General features: G+C 40.2%; 1 pseudogene; it reads right to left on the bottom strand.

Moving 5' to 3' along the window:
• Positions 1–5,258: 5,258 nt before the first annotated feature.
• The window catches only part of LOC103119870 (BCL2/adenovirus E1B 19 kDa protein-interacting protein 3-like), a 105,032-nt pseudogene continuing 87,519 nt past the window's right edge, over positions 5,259–22,771 (bottom strand).

Raw genomic sequence — 22,771 nt, 5'->3', positions numbered from 1 at the left:
GAGAAAGACAGACACCTGCAGACCTGCTTCACCGCCTGTGAAGTGACTCCCCTGTAGGTGGGGATCTGGGGGCTTGAACCAGGATCCTTAGGCTGGTCCTTGGCTTCGCACCACGTGCACTTAACCCACTGTGCTACCGCCCAACTCCCTTATAGTAGGTTTTCTTTTCTTTTTTTTTTTAATTTCTTTTTTTTTTTCTTTTAGGAGTAATTTCTTTTATTTATTTATTTATTTATTTATTTATTTATTTATTTATTTATTTTGTTGCCCTTGTTGTTTTGTTGTTGTAGTTATTATTGATGTCATCGTTGTTGGATAGGACAGAAAGAAATGGAGAGAGGAGGGGAAGACAGAGAGGGGGAGAGAAAGACAGACACCTGCAGACCTGCTTCACCGCCTGTGAAGTGACTCCCCTGCAGGTGGGGAGCAGGGGGCTCGAACCAGGATCCTTCCGCAGGTCCTTGTGCTTAGCGCCACCTGCGCTTAACCCGCTGCACTACCGCCCGACTCCCTATAGTAGGTTTTCTTTGAGTATTTGTAGGCCAAGTGATTCATTGACCAGGGGCTACTTTATCTTCAACTAAGAAGTATATATTGCTATTCCAGAAATTATTTGTGGGAACTGAGAAATAATGTGAACTAAGAAACCCTGATATGACTTGATATAATTTAGTTTACTTTTTCCAAAACTTACCCATTATTCAAATCAACTCAAGTTAGGTCTAATATCTGGTAATGAGAAGGTTTCTTTCTTTCTTTCTTTCTTTCTTTCTTTCTTTCTTTCTTTCTTTCTTTCTTTCTTCCTTTCTTTCTTCCTTCCTTTCTTCCTTTCTTCCTTTCTTTTTTGCCTCCAGGGTTATTGCTGGGGCTCAGTGCCTGCACCATGAATCCACTGCTCCTAGTCCATTTTTCCCCCTTTTGTTGCCCTTGTTGTTGTAGCCTTGTTGTGGTTATTATTGTTATTGTTGATGTCGTTCGTTGTTGGATAGGACAGAGAGAAATGGAGAGAGGAAGGGAAGACAGAGAGGGGGAGAGAAAGACACCTGCAGACCTGTTTCACCGCCTGTGAAGCGACTCCCCTGCAGGTGGGGAGCTGGGGGCTTGAACTGGGATCCTTACGCCACTCCTTGCACTTTGTGCCAGGTGCGCTTAACACGCTGCATTACTGCCCAACCCTCAAGAAGGCTTCTAACACAAGAGTCACCCAATAATAAAGCAAGCAGTGGTGGTGTTTAGATAATGTTGTTGATTAGATTACAACGAATTATTGTTGTGTTCTTTCAAAAGAAAATTCCGACATTGATTTTACAATGGTATTTTATTTCTGTTTTGTTGTGGGTGGACTTTTTTCAGATAGGGAGGAAGAGACATTGCAGCACTGAAGCTCCCTGTAGTGATGCAGTACTCCCATGTAGTTTATGAGGGTCTGGGTTCTGTCTGGGTTAAAAAGTAGGAGGCCTCTCAGGTGAATGAGCTCACAAGGTGAAAGTCTTGTTTGTTTATTTTTTACTTCTAAGATTACCAGAGCATCACTTTGGCATATGCAATGCTTAGTATCAAGCTTGAGACCTCATACTTATTAGTGCAACACTTTATCTACTGTGTTACCTCCTGGGCTGCAACTAATATATTTTTAAATGTCTAGTATATTAGGAGCTTTTAAGTTTTGGGAGATTGTTATGAAGATGTATTGTTTTATAGATATCTCATTCAAACCAAGATCTTAAAGAGGTAAGAAAGCCTTTATAGGCTTTCCAGTTATCTCCTCTGTAAACAGTAAACTTTGCTACCCTAATTTATCCCAGGGGAGGTAAACATTATCTAAAAAGGCAAAGATTTAGTTCTCCCTATGTATGGTCTACCTAGCAGACTCAGTGGCACTTGCCTGGTACTCTCCAAAAGTTATCTTCTACTTTGTTTTCTAAAGAAAAGATAATAAAGTGCTAGTGAGATTGAAAAGCCTGTTAGAGCACAGAATTTACATGTGTGAGACTCCAGAGACTATAGGTTCAATTTTCGGTACCACCTTTTGCCAGAGCTGTGCAGTGCTCTAGTCTATCTCTTCACTCTCATTCTCATTATTTTCTAATAAATAAATATTTTTGAAAGAGAATAGATTGTCTTCTGGGTTACTATAAACAGGGGAAGATAGCAGCTGTATATGACCTTGTGCTCTTAATATGGTTTTGGCATCTGGACAGAATCTTTTTGATAGCCTGTGCTCAGTCATTTTCTAACACAAACGGTTAGTAGGCACCTCGGCCTAAGATTAAATTAGTCAATGAGATCCCAGACCACCATAAGGGTAGGACAAAGGGGGTCTCTGTATTCTCAGCATTTGATTATCACTCTCAAATGAATTTTAGAGTCCAAGTAATGAAAAAACACCATGCCAGGAAGAAATACATGAGCTTGGATCTAAAAGAATATGTACTCTGAAGTTGAAATCATAAACCAGAACATCTGATGTGTATGCCTCCTGCACAATGAAGGAGAGAAGACTGCTGACCAAAATGTCATATGTAGCTGCTTTTAGCTCTTGGCTTTCACTGATGGAGCTTCCTCCTCTGCTACTATACCCCACCCTCCTCTTGTATAAAAGCCACTTAGTGCTTTTGTTCATCCTGCATGCAAGAAAACAGACTGTAAAATTAAATCTGTTGCATCAGTCTTGCTCATGACTGCTTGATGGATTATAAGCAACATTGTATGGGCAGGAGAGAAACCATTATGTGTCCTTCCCTAAATGGTAAGGTAGATGGCTTTTAGTCCTAATTCATTTTATTTTATTTTTTGCCTCCAGGGTTATTGCTGGGGCTCAGTGCCTGCACCATGAATCCACCACTCCTGGAGGCCATTTTCCCCCCTTTTACTGCCCTTGTTGTTGTAGCCTTGTTGTGGTTATTATTGTTATTGTTGATGTTGTTCATTGCTCGATATGACAGAGAGAAATGGAGAGAGGAGGGGAAGACAGAGAGGGGGAGAGAAAGACAGACACCTGCAGACCTGCTCCACTGCCTGTGAAGTGACTCCCCTGCAGGTGGGGAGCCGGGGGCTCGAACCGGGATTCTTACACCTGTCCTTGCGCTTTGTACCATGTGCACTTAACCCGCTGTGCTACCACCCAACCCCTTAGTCCTAATTCTGTGTGATTTTTTTTAAAAAATTACCTTTATTTATTTATTGGATAGAGATAGCCAGAAATTGGGAGTGAAGGGGGAGTTAGAGAGAGACAGAGAGACACCTGCAGTCCTGCTTCACTACTCATGAAGCTTTCCCCATGCAGATGGGGACCAGGGGCTCGAACCTGGGTCATTGTGCACTGTAACATGTGTGCTCAACCAGGTGTGCCACCACCTGGCTCCTCTACGTGATTTCATATAGGTTGAAGACAAGCTATTTCTCTCCATCTGGGATTTTCTTCTCCTCACTTTTGCATCTCTTCTTATCCTTTGGTTTTGAATTGAAACATCAATTTCTTGAAATTTTCCCAGACCTTACTTTCCTATTACTCAAATTCAAGTAGTCCCCAGTCCCCACTTCACATCAGAGCACCTAGTATTTCCCATTTGGCAACTACTTATCACAGATATTGTTTCATAGGGTAGCATTCATATCTGTCTTTGCCTCTGAATCTCTAGCACCAAACACTGTGCTGTGCACATGTTTGGTGTTTAATAAACATTTGTTGAATGAATGAATGATGAATTGTATCTTATAATTACCTTGAGAGGCTTCTGTGGAAACTTAATATTGAATTCTCTTGGTCTTTCTAACTATATGATTTATATTAAGAATGGGTATAAAATTAAAGTCAAAAGAACTACAGAGTCAGAAGAACTACTATTTATTGCATGGTTCTCTATGTCTAACTACTGCTTGTCTTTTCATATTCTCACTATCTAAATTCTTGTCATTATGGAAAATTGTTCCCAATAGTTCCTAAGTAATCTTTTCCAGAAAGGTTGTTGTCTGCCTTCATTATATAAGATATGGCATATTCAGTTGTTTTTTAAGCAGAATTCAAACTGATTTTTAGGGTTGACTATTGTGTTTCCTCATATTTTAGTCAGTTTAAAGAACCATTAAGTTCCTACTGAAATATTGCATGTAGTCTGAAATTATATTTAGAAGTGAATTTGCTAACTTAAAAAAATTCTTACCAGAATACTTTCTTCTTGTTAATACTAGGTGTTCCTGAAATATTAACCAGAACTTGAATATCTGAAAAATGTCAGAGTAGGTGGCCTAGCTGTAGTGCAGAGGGTTAAGTGCACATGGCGCAAAGCACAAGGATTGGCATTAAGGATCTGTCTCCCCATCTACAGGGGTGTCGCTTTACAAGCAGTGAAGCAGGTCTGCAGGTGTCTGTCTTTCTCTCCCTTTCTTTGGCTTCCCCCTCCTCTCTAGATTTCTCTCTGTCCTGTCCAACAACAACAATAGCAATAACAACAGTAATAATAACTACAATAACAATAAACAACAAGGTCAACAAAAGGGAAAAAATAGCCCTCAGAGCAGTGGATTCGCAGCCCAGCCACTGAGCCCCATCAATAACCCTGGAAGCAAAAAAAAAAAAAGTTTGTAGATTCATAGTTGAAATAAGGAAAGCCAACTTCAGATGTCATTTACTAATTCACTGATTTATTCATTCAATGATTATTAATGAATACTACAAATCAGACAGTACTGTAGGTATTTGGCAGTATCAGCAAATAAGACATATTTTTTTCGTCTAGGAAATAATTGTAGGACTGCTGTAGTATAGGCAGTATTCACCAAATAGTTCATTGTTCCTCTGCTTTTTTCCAGCCTGCATTTAGGGTCCTATGACTACTTCTAACTAATGATCTATGTAGAAAATGACCTATGTAACTTAGAGGCTGTAGAAATTATGTGCTGAAGTGTTTCTCCAACCTTTAAGAGGTAAACACCCTATGTCACAGTAACCTTAGAAGTTATATTCTTTATATAACTACAGATATTGAAACCTGAGTGACGCACAACCTTCACTTGCATGCCAACCTATACTTGACATATGACATGTGTGAGATATAAATTTTTGCTGATTGGACCACTAAGAATGTAGAGTTTGGTGGGGGTAGATAGCATAATAGTTATGCAAAGAGACTCATGCCTGAGGCTCCAAAGTCCCATGTTCAAACCCCACCCCCCACCCGCACAACCATAAACCAGAGCTGAACAGTGCTCTGGTAAAAGAAAGAAAGAAAAAAGTATAATGTAGAGTTTGCCTAAGAGGACAGTCTACATTAACTAGCTTAAGTTCTTTTCTGCATTTACAGAAAAGAAACACTTGGACAGGGGTAGGTAGCATAATGGTTATGTTAAAAAGACTCTGATGCCTGAGGCTCCAAAGTTTCAGGTTCAGTCTGCTACACCACCATAAATCAGAGCTCTGGTAAAAACAAACAGACCAAAAAAAAAAAAAAAAAAAAAAACAAACAAACAGAAAAGAAGCCCTTGAAAATTTTCTAAACAAAAGTAAACTCTGTTGGGAAATTCTAGTTTTTACAGGCTAAAAAGGGATTAGTAAAATGGGGTTAGTAAAATGTCTCAACAGAGTTTGCATAAAATACTGGATTTGAGAGTTACTGGAATTAGGGTATATAAAAATAGGGTAGTAGTTTGAGTCATACTTATGGTCTCAAATCTGGATAAACTACTGTGACAGTATACCACTTCACAGGTCACACGTTTCTCCAGATGCTTTTCTTTCCCTCAGTAGGTGCTGTCAGAAGGTGAGTTCAATTGTTTTCCAATGTAGATGCCTTGCCCCAAAGCCAAAACATGATAAAGGAAGAGAGATGGAATAAATACCTTAAGAAATTTGGTGGAGAAAATGTTCCTTTTCTTCATGGCTCCATTTTTCTTCATGCTTAAAGAAACAGAATATTTGGGGTACCTGAAACTCCTTGGGTGGAATGTTTTCAGTCCTATTGGACCAGTCAGACACCCTACACTTTTCTCCAGAGCATCAACGTCTTTCACTCCTAAAACTTCCTCTTCAGAAGAGAGCTATGGTCCTTGCTAGTATGCATTTCCACATCAAACTTAGTCTGCCCATCTTTTTGTGGGGAAGGCCTGTCACAGTGAGAACTATCCCATTAGCTACTCTGTCTCCCTGTTCATGCTGTGCACACACAAGAGTCTTCTCCATGTATCCATTATGAAATGAAGAAAAGGAAGATACATGTTCTACCTCCCCCCTCTGTTTTCCCCATAGCTTCTTTTCATGGGTAGCTCCACCCAGGGACTGTTAAGGTTGCCTGGTAGGGACAAAAGCAGTTTGACTTCCTCACAGTAGCTGTGTAGGGGTAGCAGCTGTTTCACTCAGAAACTTCCCTATTCTTTATACCTCTCTGGAAGTATGGACCAAAATTCTTTATGAGGTGCAGAAGGTGGAAGGTCTGGCTTCTATAATGGCTTCTCTGCTGGACATGGATGTTGCCAGGTCTATCTGTATCCCCAGCCTGTTTCTATCTTTCCCTTGGGGTAGAGCTCTGGAGAGGTGTGGTTCTGGAACACACTGGTGAGTCTTCTGTGGAGGTCCGGATGGCATCATAGTAGTGTCTGCAACTGGGTGGCTGAAAGGTAGTAAGATATAAAGCAGATTATTTAATAAACAGGAACCCAAAGGTAGTAATAGAGTAAATGAAACTAGGGGTCTTCAGGTGGAAAGAACCTAGGAAGTCTAATTTTTGCCTGAGCTCGATAACTAACATGCAGGTAGACTAAAAGTATTATCTGGGAAGATGGTGTCAGAGTTGTGAATAGGACAAGCTGGATTGGGACAAAGTAGCTCCCAAATATGAGGGAAGTATCATTATCTGTTAACCCCATAGATCTGACCTAGAGTCCGTATATACTCATGTTTATCACAGGGGCCTATGTAACCTCTGAATCCCTGTCAGTCTAAGCTCACAGTCTATGGTCACAGCTGGGAACATTCTAGGCTGCACTCATTTCAGGATCAGTCTTCCTCTAGTGTCAGAGTATGTTGACCCATCTGCCCTTCAGAGAGTGGGGCAGTCCCTACCATTGCTGCTTTATACTGAGGGCAAGGTCCTGGAAAGACCCACAAGAGAGCTTATGATGAAGTTTCTGTTGTAAGTTACCAGTGATGATGGAGAGAGGGATCTATTAGACCCATCATATTTTTGTGGGAATCCAAGGACTCCCTGACTAGACCCCCAGGTGAGGTGGCCTGGTACTGGCCAAAAAGGCCATCATTAAAATGAGCCAGTCTCTTGGCATTATCTAGCTTTTATAGTCTTTACTTTATCTGAGGAAGTTAGACGTAAAGTGATTGAGAGAAGTAAAGTAGTGGGTAGGAGAGAAGGGCTTCTAGGCCTAAGTAGTAAATATTTGATTTGGTACATTATGTCGTCTTCTTTAGATCTTTCTACATGCTTGCAGAACTTATTTATTTATTTTAATGAGAGGTAGAAACAGAGGGATCAGAGCACTGCTCAGCTCTGGCTTATGATGGTGCTGGGGATTGAACATAGGACCTCAGAGCCTCAAGCATAAAAGTCTTTTGCATAACTATTACACTGCTCCCCAGCCCCATTAGGCAAGTTTTAATGCTGGTCCTCCCTTCCTTCTTAACTTTCTTTTCTCCTTCTTCTTCTCTTTCTCTTTCTCATTCTTCCTCCTCTTCTTCCTCTCCTTCTCTTTTTATATAGTTATCCATTATTTTATTTATTTTATTTTAAACATTTTAATTAGTGATTTAATAATGATTGGCAAGACTGTAGGATAAAAGGGGTACAGTTCCATATAATTCCCACCACCAGAGGTCCACATCCCATCCCCTCCGTTGAAAGCTCCCCTATTCTTTATCCCTCTGGGAGTATGGACCATCGATCTTTATGGGGTACAGAAAATAGGAGGTCTGGCTTTTGTAATTGCTTCTCCACTGGACATGAGCGTTGACAGGTGGATCCATACCTCCAGCCTATCTTTCTATCTTTCCCTAGTGGGGTAGGGCTCTGGGGCAGTGGGGTTCCATTGGTGAGGTTGTCTGCCCAGGGAAGTCAGGTTGGTGTCATGGTAATATTTGCAACTTGGTGGTTGAAAAGCATTAAGATATAAAGCTGGGTAAATTGTTTAATACACAGGAACCCAAAGGTAAGAATAGAGCAGATGAGATTTGGGGTCTTCATATTGGAAGAAAGCAGAGTCATGCAGCGGAAGTGTGCTGGGCTCATGTTAGAAGAGGCTAGGAAGTCTATTTTAGATATATCCCAAGGGGCCCATGTCTTTACTAATTTTTGCCTGAGTCTGACAGCTAACATGCAGGTAGGGTAAAAGTATTGTCTGGGAAGATGGTGTCAGAGTTAGAAATAGGACTATAAAGCTGGATCAGGGCAGAGAGAAGCTCCCAGATATGGGGAAAGCATATAAATATCGTTATGTTTAAACCCCATTCGGGAGTTGGGTGGTGGCGCAGTGGGCAAAGCGCAAGGACTGGAGTAAGGATCCAGGTTCGAGCCCCCGGCTCCCCACTTGCAGGGGAGTCGCTTCATAGGTGGTGAAGCAGGTCTGCAGGTGTCTAACTTTCTCTCCCCCTCTCTGTCTCCCCCTCCTCTCTTCACTTCTCTCTGTCCTATCCAACAACAATGACATCAATAACCACAGCAATGTTAAACAAGGGTAACAAAAGGGAAAATAAATAAATTAATTAATTAAAAAAATAGACCCATTCATCTGACCTATGTCTATTCATATTTAGCAAAGCAGCATGTGTAACCTCTGCATCCCTGTAGATCTAAGCTCGCATTCTGTGGTCATAGCGAGGAACATTCTAGGCTGCATTCATTTCAAGACCAGTCTTCCTTGAGTGACAGAGTATGTTGAGCCAGCTTCCCTTCAGAGAGTGGGGCAGTCCCTACCATTGTTGTTCAATATTGAGGGAACAGTCCTGTAGAGGTCCACAAGAGGGTTTATGGTGTTGTTCCTGATGGAGATGACCAGTGATGGTGGAGAGAGTGATCTGTTAGAGGTCTAGGCACATCATATCTATGTGGGAATCCCAGGGTTCCCTGACTAGGACCACAGATGATGGGGTGGCCTGGTAGTGAAAAGGACCATTATTAAAATGTGCCAGTTTCTTGCTCTAATACAGCTTTTGTAGTCCTTACTTTAGCTGACAAAGTTAGACTTAGAGTGATTAAGGTAGGTAAAGTAGGAAGTAGGTGAGAAGGGTGTCTTAGTTCTAAGCAGAAAATATTTGATTAAATACTTTACAATGTCTCTTTTAGGTCTTCTACTTGCTTGCTGCACTTACTGAGTCTCTGCAGACTATTGCACATTTTTACTTTAAGATATATATTTCCCCTAATTTATGGATATATGTGCACATTTTCCCTATCCTATGGGCCCTGGTCTGTATTGAGGTTCTAGCTCTTTAATGCATAGACTTCAGTTCTGAGTATAAATCTTAAGAAAAATTCTATAGTATTGCTTTCCAGTGCTATAGCTCAAAAGTAACCAAAGAATGAGACCTGAGGTTGCATGGAGGGCAGGGAGTTACTTAATGACTTTCAGGTGGATCCCTACCAGACCTGAACAGCCTACTATCTCAGAAATTAGCCTTGTATCTGTTTTCAAGCTGATTGGTTACACAGTCCATCAAGGTGATAATAAGGTGAAAGCAGGTTGGCTACAATCAGAGTTGGTCAAGGTTTCACTTGGGATACTGGAATTTGGAAGTGAGATACTGGAATTCTAAAGTGAATTCCACAAGTGGTGGTTTTCTCATTCTTTTGCCTATGAATTTTTCATTGCATATATTCCTTTAATCTAAGCACTTAAGGTTTCGTATTCACAAACTTATTGAATTTTAACACTAGGCTTAAATTATTAATGCATTTCTAATAATAATATAACTTTTTTTTAAGTTTTAAATTACCTATAATCTTAGACCAGAAGCAACTGGTCTAGTCAGTCTATAAGATATAGTTATTTATATTTATTTACAGTTATGTAAATAGCTATAAATGACATAAATCATGGTAAGGTCTTGTATAGTAAAGTAAATCCTAATCATGGACTTTTCAAAGTAAACCAAGTTCCCAAATAACTTGGTTACAGTAAAACTTAACCATTGCCTTCTTAAACTCTCAGGCAACAAGAAATCTTCCTAGTTCTTTGTAAAACCATATTTCTCCCAGTTCTGGAACCTCTGGGGCTTAGTTCATTTTCCTTCATGCGTCTCTTGATCCATACCAATTGATACTGCATCTGCTGATCTCAACCAAATCAGTGCAACCAGTGCCACCTTGACATGTTTCACTTTGGACTGTTTTCAGAGATGCCAGGCATGAGATGTCAGCCTCCATCTCTAATACTTGGGTGAGAACTTCCTAGCTCATAGGACTCCTTGGTTCCATTTAAGGTGGTACACTTTTTTTTTTTTTGGTCATCATTCTGAACTATTTTTCAGATAGACAGAGACAGAGAGAGATACACAGAGAGGAGGTTAGATTCTTGTGCTAAAATTGTTAACTGAAATGTACTTGGGTTTCACTTGTCCAATTGTGCCACCGGGAATAAACTAAATTTGCTGATGAACAGACAATACTAACTATATTGAAAGTTCTGAGACATGGCAAAAACTGGAAAACACCATCAGTTGTTGTGACTTTGAAGATGTTAAAATGTGAAATAGCATGTCTAGGAGTATATAAAGTATTGTTTTTGTTTGTTTTTGCTTTTTTACATTTAAGGACATACAATAACAAGGCCCCCAAGAAGCTCAGCAGCCTGGGCGCACACAGATCATTATTTGATTTCTATTGTATTGCTAGTACTATAATGCAGGCTTTCACAATCTTAAATTTAGGATAATGAAATAAGAATTTGAGGGCTCTTTGAGACAGCTTACCCACTAGAACACACACTCTACTGTGCATGAGGCTCTGATTATACCAAGGTAGCTCCATAGATGGTAAAGAAGTGGTTGTAGTGCCTCTTCTCTCATTCTTTCCTTCTCTCCATTCTTCAAAAATAAATAAAGAGCTGGAGAGATACCATAGTGAATATACAAAAAAGACTTTAATTTCTAAGGCACCAAAGGTCCCAGGATCAATCCCCAGCATGACCATAAACCTGTGCAAGTACCCTCGTTAAAATTATAAATAAATTAAGAGATTAAAATTGAGCCAAGGAGGCTGCTCAATCATAACACTCATGTTTTGTATAGGGAAGAGAACTGGCTTTGATGTCTGGAAAAATGAATCACTCATTCTTGTAGTATTCATTTGCTAATTTTTGGCTAAATGATTGCTCTGGCAGAAATATTGAATTCAGGACCAGATGTCAGGGTGGCAGCTCATCCAACAGAACACATATGATGTGCATGAGGATTTGGGTTCAAGCTCCTGATCCACAACTGCAGGGAGAAAAGCTTCAGGAATAGTGGAGCAGTGATGTGGGTGTCTCTTCTTCTCTTAGTCTTTCTTTATCTCTTACCTCTCACCCTTCATTAAAAAATGTTGGCAACAGTGAAGTTTGCAGGCACTAATCACCAGCAGCAACACTGGAGGGGGGTTGGAGAAGGAAGAAAGGAAAAGAAGGAAGGAAAAATGAATTTGCTACTGGGGCAATAACACAACTGGTAGAGCATCAGACTTGGGCTTGAGGTTGCTGGTTCAATTCCTGGTGTCTCATGTACCAGAGTGGTGCTCTGGCTTGTCTTGTTTTCTTTCTCTCTGTCTCATGTGAAACAAATTACTCCATGTAATTAATAAAAATCAGTATTTGAGGCCAGAAACAATATTTTCACTATGTTTTATGGGGATTTAACATATGCAGAAGCACTTTTTTAAACTGTCAAATCTAGAATCCTTTACAAGGAAAAGAGAACTAACACCTATGAATGTTAAGAACTATGCTGGGCACTTTGCAGGCATTATTTCATTTGATCTGATGTAAATGCTGAGACAATTTTGTGTTGACAGTCATCTTGCTGTCTGATTCATTTTGTATTGTACTTTCTTTCCTCTTTTTTAAAATTTTATTTATAAAAAGGAAACATTGACAAAACCATAGGGTAAGAGGGGTACAACTCCACACAATTCCCACCACCAAAACTCCATATCCCATCCCCTCCCCTGATAGCTTTCCCATTCTCTAATCCTCTGGGAGTATGGACCCAAGGTCATTGTGGAATGCAGAAGGTAGAAGGTCTGGCTTCTGTAATCCCTTCCCTGCTGGACATGGGCATCAGCAGGTCTATCCATATTCCCAGCCTGCCACTCTCTTTCCCTAGTGGGTTGGGGCTCTGGGGAAGCAGAGCTCCAGGACAAATTAGTGGGGTTGTCTGTCCAGGGAGTCTGGTCACATCATGGTAGCATCTGGAACCTGGTGGCTAAAAAGAGAGTTAACAAATAAAGCCAAACAAATTGTTGACCAATCATGGACCTAAAGACTGGAATAGTGCAGACGAAGAGTTAGGGGGTATTTCATCTTGTAGATAGCTAGTAGGCATATTTTAGTTATATTCCAAAGGGCCTGTGGCTGTACTAGTTTTTTTTCCCCCTGAGCCTGAAATCTGGTATGCAGGTGGATCCTAATTATTGTCTGGGGAGATGATGTCATGGCTGGCAGAAGGACCAGAAAGCTGGATCAGGCAAGAGAGTAGCTTCCTAATATGGGAAAAGTGTATAAATATTGTTGACTGTAAACCCCATCAATTTGATGTGGTCTGGGGCCCATATTCAGCTTAGGAGCCTATGTGACCTCTGCATCCCTGTAGATCTGAGCTCACATTCTGTGGTCATAAGTAGGAACATTCCAAGCTGCCCCAAAATCGACCCATCTCCCTTAGGTGTAGTATAGACTATGTTGTCCATCCTACCTTCAGAGGATGGAACATTCTCTACCATTGTTGATCCAAGTTGAGGGCAAGGTCCTATGGGGGGGCCACAAAGGGGTCTATTTTGTTATTCCTGATAGAGATGATCCATAACAATGGAGAGAGGAATTTATTTGAGTTCTAGCTGATGGGGTGGTCTGATAGTTACTGAAGAGTCATCATTAAAGTATGCCAGTCTTGCCCTTATTCAGCTTTTGCAGTCCTTGCTTTGATAAGGTTAGCTTTGGAGTGAATGAGATAACTGTAATAGGAAGTAGGTGAGAAGGGTATCTAAGTCTAAGTAGGTGCTATTTCATTATGAACTTTATACTGATTCACTGCAGACTATTGTGTACTTTTACTTTCAGGTATATATTTTGTCCTAATTTATGGATACATGTGAACATATGCTCTATCTCACAGGACATGGTCTATATCTAGGTTTTAGGACTTTGTTAGGAAGTGAACCACCTGGAATGGAATTAGAGAATTCTATGAAAGGAAAGGTCTCACCTGAGTAATGAGGGTGAAGGGGTGACATTCCATGCCTGACGTCTTTGGACACAGTCTGAAGTGAAGCATGCTGAGGTGGTACTCATTGCATTGATCAGGTTAGGATCGGTGGATGCAATATCATTTGGTATGAATTGAGAGAAGCATGCAGGAAAGTGAGCCCCACCCTAGAGGTTCCAGGACTGGGGAAAATATAGTCTGTATAAAGGAAGTGGGAAGTTCCTGCTGTCTTAGGGTTAAGAAGATAATAGATAGTCATTGCTATAATCACATTATTTGGCAATTGAGTTAACTTTGAAATATCTCTTTGTTAGGATTTGCTGTATAATAAACAAGATCACCCTAATTTTATGTCCCTTGACATTATTTGTATATAGCTGTGCTACCGGTTGCTTCTGTTCTCCCTGGTGTAGGCTCTTAAGAGAGTCAACATATCGAAGACCCAGCCTTCGTATTAAAAAGACTCAGTCTGTGCTTTAAAAAGTCTGAGACATTCAATCAATTTTTCCCCTCTCATATTGATTAAATAGTGATTTGTATCACTACAAATTAATGGGAGTGTACATAAACACCATTCCCACCACCAAAAGTCTGTGTCCCATCCCATCTACCCCACCACCCTAACCCCCTCCCCGTGAAACTGAACATTCACCCTCACCCTCACTCTCACCCCAGGGTTTTTACTTTGGTGTCCTACGTACTGTACTTTTCTCCCAAAATAGTCTCTTCATTGCTTCATGCCTTAAAACAGGAATCTTTTATGGCTACTGTTTGGATTGCAAACAAGTTGACAGCTATGAACCTGTCACATAGTGCCAACTTTCTTGCTTGTGTCCTGTAGCTAGAAACTTTTGGAATGAGATCCTTAGGCTACAAATGTTTCCACATTCTTTGTGACTCTGGTGCCAAGACTAGCTTCCAAGGACAATGCAGAAAGTTTTAAATCATAGCAAAGTAGTCCAAAACGAATCTAAGATTGAGGGTGTCAATTTAAACAGGCATTTGACAATTTATTCAAGTGCAGACACACATAAAAAGTTTGTACACAAAAAACATAACCAGAGAAACCAGAGTCCTTAGTGATAGATATAATATAGGAGCTTTAACTCTATTTGTGAAGAGAAATCTAGTAGTGGAAAATACACATATAAAACAAGAATCTCCAAAACCTAGTTGCCTTTGAGATGACTCCTTGAACTAATACCTTAGCTTTCTCATGTGCTTCTAGTAGGAACAACTGGAGTTTTTTTTTTAATAAAAAAAATTGACTGTATTTAATAAAGAGAGAGATAGATAGAGTATTACTCCAGCACATGTGATGCTGGGGCTCGAACTCAGGACCTCATGATTCTTTTTTTTTTTCCTAAAAAAATTCCTGGTTATTTAATATTGATTTACAAAATTACATGTCAACAAGTGTATAATTACACATCATAGTTCTGGATCCCCAGTCTCCCCACTGTAAGCCACCACAGTTCTCCTAAGGTTGCAGACATGGGCCAGCCATCACCTCTATAATTATCTGTCTACATTTATACATAATTGCCTCCTTTTTCTTCCAGGTCCAGTCCTCTTCCTCTCTAAGCCACTCGTGACACCATTGCAACATCCAAATATCTCTCCCCCTTTTGCCCTCTTTCTCTGGGCCATGATGGAGCTGAAGTTCAGCGTCCTCTTATCCTCTTCTTCCTATCACTTCTCCACTGGGAGTTTGGATCAAGATTGTTTTTGGAGTGTAGAAGGTAGGAATTCTGGCTTCTGTAATTGCTTCTCCCCTGGACATGTGCATTGGCAGGTTGATCCATACCCCCAGCCTGTTTCTATCTTTCTGTAGTGGTCTAGAACTCTGGAGAGGTGAGGTTCCAGGACACATTGGCAAGATAGTCTGCCCAGAGAAGTCAGGATGGAATCATAGTAGCATCTGCAACTTGGTGTCTGGAAGGTGGCAGGACATAAAGTCAGACAAAGTGGCTAATAAACAGGAACCAAAAAGTAAGAACAGAGCAGATGAGATTAGGGATCTTAGGGTGGAAGAGGAGGTCTCGAAACTTTACATCAAGCTCAACCTGATGCTGTTGACTGGCTACAGAAGAAGGGCAAACGCTAGAAGAAGAAGAAGGGTGGAAGAAAGCTCAGAAGTCCATTTTAGACATGTTTCTATGTCTAAAAAAAAAAAAAGCTATGGAAGTTTTCCTGAGTTTGATAGCAGGCATGAAGTTAGATAAATATACCGTTTGAAAAAAGGGTGTCACAGTAGAGAAAAGGGCTTGAAAGTTGAAAGTTGGGTTAGGGCAGTGAGTAGCTTCAATTCTTGAAAAAAATTCTGTGGATAAAATTAACTATTTACTTTCACCGCCCCCCCCCCCCCCCGAACATATATATTTAGCACCAGAGCCAGTGTAACCTCTAAGTCTCTATTGGTCTGAACTTGCAGATCGTGGTCACAACTGGGAGCATTGTAGACTACACTCATTTCAGGACCAGTCTTCCTGGAGTGGCAGAGCAGGAAACTCCAGCCTCCCTTTGGAGACTAGGGCAGTCCTTACAATGGCTGCTATATGGTGAGGACAAGGTCCTGGAAAGGCCCACAAGAGGGCTTATGATGACATTCCTGATGGAACTGACCAGTGGTGGTGCAGAGAGGGAGGACCTCATGATCCTAAAGTCAGCTGTACAAGTGCTGGGACACACTTAGAGTTCTTTTTTTTAAAAAAAAAAAAAAACTGGAATGTAATTTAATCTACAAACTAGGGTTATTGGATTTGAATAGGGATATGAACTTTAAAACTATGTGATTATACCAGGTATTTGGGATACTATCTTGAAAAACCAATAGGTAGGGTAAGGTGGAATGAAGATTTACTTTAAAAAAATAACTGTATTTCAAATATCTACAGAATAGAGGACTTTGTGATGTCTCAGAGAAACAAATACGCATAGAAGTAAGATACTTCCCAAGACCCATCTCAAGGGGCACCTTTGAGGGCACCTTCTCCATCAATATTCTAATGTTTAATTTGTGAATGAAACACTCTTATTTTTCTCTGTTTAGTTTGTTTATGTGCTGACTTCCATTAAGTTTTTTTTTTTTTGCCTCCAGGATTATTGCTGGTGCTTGGTGCTTACACTTCGAATCCACTGCTCCTGGAGGCTATTTTTTCCCTTTTGTTCCCCTTGTTGTTTATTGTGGTTGTTGCTATTATTATTATTGTTATTGTTCTATTGGTTTTTTAAAAATTTCTTTATTGGGGAATTAATGTTTTACATTTAACAGTAAATACAATAGTTTGTACATGCATAACATTTCTCAGTTTTCCATATAACAATACAACCCCGACCTGTGCCATCCTTTTTGGACCTGTATTCCCCCCCACAACCACCCCAGAGTCTTACTTTGGTGCAACATGCCAATTCTAGTTCAGGTTCTACTTGTCCATTTCTAGCCTTCTGAGAGTTCTCCGAACTATTCTCCACAGAGGTTGGACCAATTTACATTCCCACCAGCAGTACAGGAGGGTTCTTTTGACCCCACACCCTCTCCAGCATTTGTTGCTGCTACCTTTTCTGATGTATGACATTCTCATAGGAGTGAAGTGGTATCTCATTATTGTCTTTATTTGCATTTCTCTGACAAAGACTTGGAGCATTTTTTCATGTGTTTCTCGGCCTTTGGGGTCTCTTCTGTGATGAATATTCTGTCTATGTCCTCTCCCTATTTTTGGATGGGGTTATTTGTTTTCTTGTTGTTGAATTTGACAAGTACTGAGAGGGAAGTTCATAGCCATACAAGCACACATAAGGAAACAAGAAAAAGCACAAATAAACAGCCTAATTGCAAATCTTAAAGACCATCCAAAAAGATCTGTGTACACATATGTTCTTGGCAGCACAATTTGTAATAGACAAAACCTGGAAGCAACCCAGGTGTCCAACAACAGATGAGTGGCTGAGCAAGTTGTGGTATATATACACAATGGAATACTACTCAGCTGTAAAAAAATGGTGACTTCACTGTTTTCAGCCAATCATGGACGGACCTTGAAAAAATCATGTTGAGTGAAATAAGTCAGAAACTGAAGGATGAATATGGGATGATCTCACTCTCAGGTCGAAGTTGAAAAACAAGATTAGAAAAGAAAACACAAGTCGAACCTGAAATGGAATTGGAGTATTACACCAAAGTAAAAGACTCTGGGGTGGGTGGGTGGGTCTGTCCTTGATAATGACTCATGTGGACTTGAGTAAAATGTGTATTCCAGTTTCTTGGGTTGAATGACTCTGAAAATGTCCAATAGTTTTAGTTTATTTATCTCCTCATTTAGCTCCCTCATCTCTTTATTGATTTTCTGCCTGGATGATCTGTCAAGTTGAGAGTGTGGGGTGTTGAAGTCCCCTACTATGACTGTGTTGATGTTAATATATTGCTGTAGCTCTTTCAGTAGATGCTTGATGTATTTAGATGGCTTCTTATATGGGTGCATAGATGTTAATAATTGTTAGGTCCTCTTCATTGACTAATCCTCTGAGCATTAAATAATGCCCATCCCTATCGTTCTTAATTTCATTTATTTTAAAGTCTCTAATGTCAGATACAAGAATAGCTGTTTGTGAGCTTTTTTTTGTGGGCCATTGGCTTATATGATAATTTTCCATCCTTTCACTTTGAGTCTGTGTTTGTCTAGTTGAGTTAGGTGGGTTTCCTGTAGATAGCATATTGTTGGGTTGTATTTTCTGATCCATCTTCCTACTCTCTGTCTTTTAATAGGTGAATTCAGGCCATTGACATTTATTGATATTAAAGATTGAAGATATTTTAACATCATTCCTGTAGATTTTTAGAGTGTTCTGATATATGGCCTATTTATGGTGGTCTGACTGTTTATAGGAGACCTTTCATAACTTCTTTCAGGGCAGGCTTGGTGATAGTTGATTCCTTCAACTGTTGTTTGTCTGAGAAGGTTTTTGTGCATCCATCTAGTCTGAATGGCAGTCTAGCAGGATATAGTAGTCTTGTTTGAAAGCCTTTCTCATTAAGCACTCGATAGATATCTTGCCATTCTTTTCTGGCCTGTAGTGTTTGTGTGGAGAAGTCTGCTGCTAATCTTATGGGTTTTCCTCTGTAGGTGACTGTTTTTCTCTTGCAGCCTTCAAGATCCTTTCTTTATCTTTATTCCTTTCCATTCTAAATATGATATGTCCTGGTGTCTTTAAGTCTGGGTTAATTCTGTTTGGGACCCTCTGGGCTTCCTGAATCTTTATGTCTTTGATGTTGTCTAGACTAGAGAAGTTTTCAGCTATTATGGCCTGAAGAATGCTTTCTTCCTCTCCCTCTCTTTCTTCCTTTGGTAAGCCAACAATGCATATATTGTTTCTTTTGAAGTCATCCCATAGACTCTGTTGTTGTTTTTAGTATCTCTTAATCTCTTTTTGAGATCTCTTACTTCTTTTTTTAGTTGTCTTTAATTCATCCTCTTTCTTGCTAATTCTGTCTTCAGCCTCATTTATACTATTCCCTCTACCCTCTCCTGTTTTCTGTAGTTCATCTATTTTGTTACCCTAGTCTGATACTGTTTTAGCTTGTTCAGCTAGTTGTGTTCTTAGCTCAGCTATTTCAGCTTTCAGCTCTCTAATAACCTTGAGATAGTTAGTGTTTTCTTCCAGAGTCTCATTTGTTGTTCCTGTATTTCTGACTACAATTCTTTCAAACTCTTTACTCACTTCTGTGATTATTTCCTTAGCTAATGTTTGGATGTTGACCTCGTTATTTTGTGGTTCAAACTTTGGGGGGCTTGTAGTTTCACTCTTGTCCTGGTTCATTTCTCCAGTATTTCTTCTTGTTGGTTTAGCCATTTTATATAGTATGTTATGAGGTCCCTCTCTCAATACTTTCAAATTACTGATCACTCTTGCCTGGATTGATTTGTCTCTAAGGTAATTAAAGAGTTCACAGTTGGGATTCAGGCAGTATCACAGTGGGTTAAGCACATGTGGAGCAGAGCACAAGGACCAGAATAAGGACCTTGGTTCGAGACCCCGGTTTGAGCCCCCAGCTCCCCACCTGCAGGGAGTCACTTCACAAGCAGTGAAGCAGGTCTGCAGGTGTCTATCTTTCTCTTCACCTCTCTATCTTCCCCTTCTCTCTCCATTTCTCTCGGTCCTATCCAACAACAGTGACATCAATAGCAACAGCAATAATAACTATAACAATAAAACAACAAGGGCAACAAAAGGAAATAAATAAATAAAACAAATAATTTAAAAATAAAGAATTTTTTTTTGAAAAAGGAGTTCACAGTTTTGGAAATTGACAGTTGTTTCAATATTATTTTAATCCCTGAGTTGGAGCTCAATGACTTAAAAGCCTCTTTTGTTCTTTTTCTTCCCTGTAGGCTATGGGAGTCTGAGGGCTTTTAAACTATAAGTAGGCTTCTTAGCTTAATCACTGACTCCTGACCAAGAGATAAAGCAGGTGGGCCAGAGATAATCTGGTGTTTATGCAAAGATACTCTCACAGTCCCATTGCTAGGCCACAGAAGTATAGATCTTTTCGTGAGTTTCCTGGTTAGTTCTCTGTCCCGTGGTGTCAGCACAGGGCCTCCCCATCGCTGCTGCAGATTCTGAGAGCAGTAGCAATGGAGATTCATAGTTGCATTTGGTGAGACTCAAGGGAGTCCTCTCTTCCCTTCAGTCTTATTGTTGGTGAAACAGACTGGAGGTGTTGTCTCAACTGGTAAAGTGTCAGACTGTTACCAGCCACTTAACGTCTCCCTAGGCTCCTCTCTGTCCACCAGCCACACATGTTTGCACTCACCGGTGATTTGGTGTGTTCCTGAAGTCATTCTAGTCCTGTCTTGTTGTGGTCCCAGGTGGTCTCCTTTGGTATTCCTAGTTGACCTGGGAGAGGAGAGGCTGTCCTGTCATTTTGGAAAGGACAGAGAGAAATTGGGAGAGGAGGGGAAGACAGAGAGGGGGAGAGAAAGATTGACACCTGAAGACCTGCTTCACCACTTGCTTATGAAGTGACCTCCCTGCAGGTGGGGATTTGGTGTGTTCCTGAAGTCATTCTAGTCCTGTCTTGTTGTGGTCCCAGGTGGTCTCCTTTGGTATTTCTAGTTGACCTGGGAGAGGAGAGGCTGTCCTGTCATTTTGGAAAGGACAGAGAGAAATTGAGAGAGGAGGGGAAGACAGAGAGGGAGAGAGAAAGATAGACACCTGCAGACCTGCTTCACCACTTGCTTTTGAAGTGACCTCCCTGCAGGTGGGGAGCTGGGGGCTTGAACCAGGATCTTTACTCCGGTCCTTGTGCTTTTGCACCATGGATGCTTAACACGCAGTGCTACCGCCCCCCCCCCCCCATTAATATTTTATTTAGTTCACTGAGAGAGACACAGAGAGAAAGATACAGGGAAGGACACACACACACACACACACACACACACACACACACACACACACACACACCAAGCACTGCTCAGCTCTGGCTTATGGTGATACTAGGGATTGAATCTGGGACCTCAGAGCCTTGGGCATAAAAGTCTTTTGCAAAATCATTATGCTGTCTCCCCAGATTCCCACTAAGATTTTAAGATTTAAGCTTGAAGCCAGTAATATCATCATCATCATTATCATCCTCCTCCTCCTCCTCCTCTCTCTCTCTCTATGTATATATATATGGTTCTTGCAGGGAATGTGCCAGACTTTCATGTCAGAGGCTTGGAGGTCCTTGGTTCAATTCATAGCACCACCATAAGCCAGTGCTATGCAGGTTCTTGGTCCCCACCCCCACCTCATCTCTTGCATTAAAATAATTCTACATGCTTAAAACCTAGCATAGATGCTATATAGATATAAGAAAACCTAATGTTACCCTTTTCTTTTTGAATCTGGCAGAGATTATGTCTTGCATGAACATTGTAAAGGTGAAAACCCAAATTATTTTTTGTCATTCAGCACATGTTTTTCCACGAACCTAGCCACTCCAGAAAATCTCTTTTATTTGTAGAACTATTGCAAAACCTGACACTCCTCCTCATTTCGCTGGAATGCTCTTGTAGTTGCCAAACACTAACTTGCCTCGTGGAAATTCTTGGCCAGACCTATGGATTGCCAGCTTGTGCAGCTGTTGACCCTTGAAGTCCAATTCTCTTCTAACTTTAAAGCAAGTAATGTTTATTAGAGCATAAAAAAAGGCATCAAGTAGTTGCCATTGAAATTAGGAAGATACAGTAACTACTTTTGAGTTCATATTTAAATATCAGACAAAGAATTTACAGGAATAGCAGAAGAGGTAACAAAGACAATGATATGAATAAATGGTTTTTACAAATTCACTGGAGAATGAAGTTTCAAGTCTACCCCCTTTATCTAGAGAGTACAAGAGCACTGTATAGGAACCCCCTGTGTCCTGTTTTCCTATTTTGGTGTGTGCCTATGGAAAAGATATTATGGTGGTGCAGGAGGTGGCACAGCGGATAAAGCATTGAACTTTCAGGCATGAGGTCTTGAGTTCAGTCCCCGGCAGCACGTGTACCAGAATGATGTCTGGTTCTTTCTCTTTCTCCTCCTATCTTTCTTGTTAATAAATAAATAAATAAAATCTTTTTTAAAAAGTATATTATATCCTTGTTTTGTATAAATCTATTCTTTGCCTTGTGCCATCTTTTGGGTTTTAGACTCATTTAAACCTGAAATTACTTAATAGCATCCAAATCTTGGTAAAAATCCATTTCCTCTATTTATTACTAATTTTGTTGGAATTTCTGACTTTTGTTAATTTTGTTTTTCAAGATCTTTGAATCTGGGGAAACTTAAGACTGGTACCAATCCACAGAGGTAAACTTATTCATGTTGTCATGAGACTTACTCTTTTTTTTTTTTTAGACTTACTCTCTTGCCTAAGATGTTAGGCGGGAATATATACATAAATGACTTCTACTGTTTCTCACCATTTTGCCTGGAATAGAATCCTCCTAGAATAGACTTTTTTTCTGAGATGAAGGGATTTTGTCAAAAGCAGTACAATAATTTCTGTCTCCTATTTCTTCATCTCATTTTCCCATTCCCTCTCTCCCTTGGCAACTTCATCGACTTCCCTATGAGAATGAATACTTTCCCATTCCAAGTCTTCAGTCAGTGTGTTCTAAAAGGAGAGAGAGCTCAACAGCATGAGTCAACTTTATTCCTGGTACTGAACCCTGTTTGTTCTTGTTAGTTGCCCTGAGGAACAGGGAAATGCAGTGCAGCTTCTGTTTCTCATGCTATTAAAGGGAAGTGAATGGCTCTCAACTCATTTCATTATTTTAAAAACATATAAAATTCTTTTGAAAGTATTGACACACCAAATTCCTACTATATGCACAAAGAATATTACGAAGTATT

Source organism: Erinaceus europaeus, chromosome 11 (assembly GCF_950295315.1).
Source record: "Erinaceus europaeus chromosome 11, mEriEur2.1, whole genome shotgun sequence".
NCBI classification, from domain to species: Eukaryota; Metazoa; Chordata; class Mammalia; order Eulipotyphla; family Erinaceidae; genus Erinaceus; species Erinaceus europaeus.
This window is presented reverse-complemented; position numbering and strand designations above follow the sequence as displayed.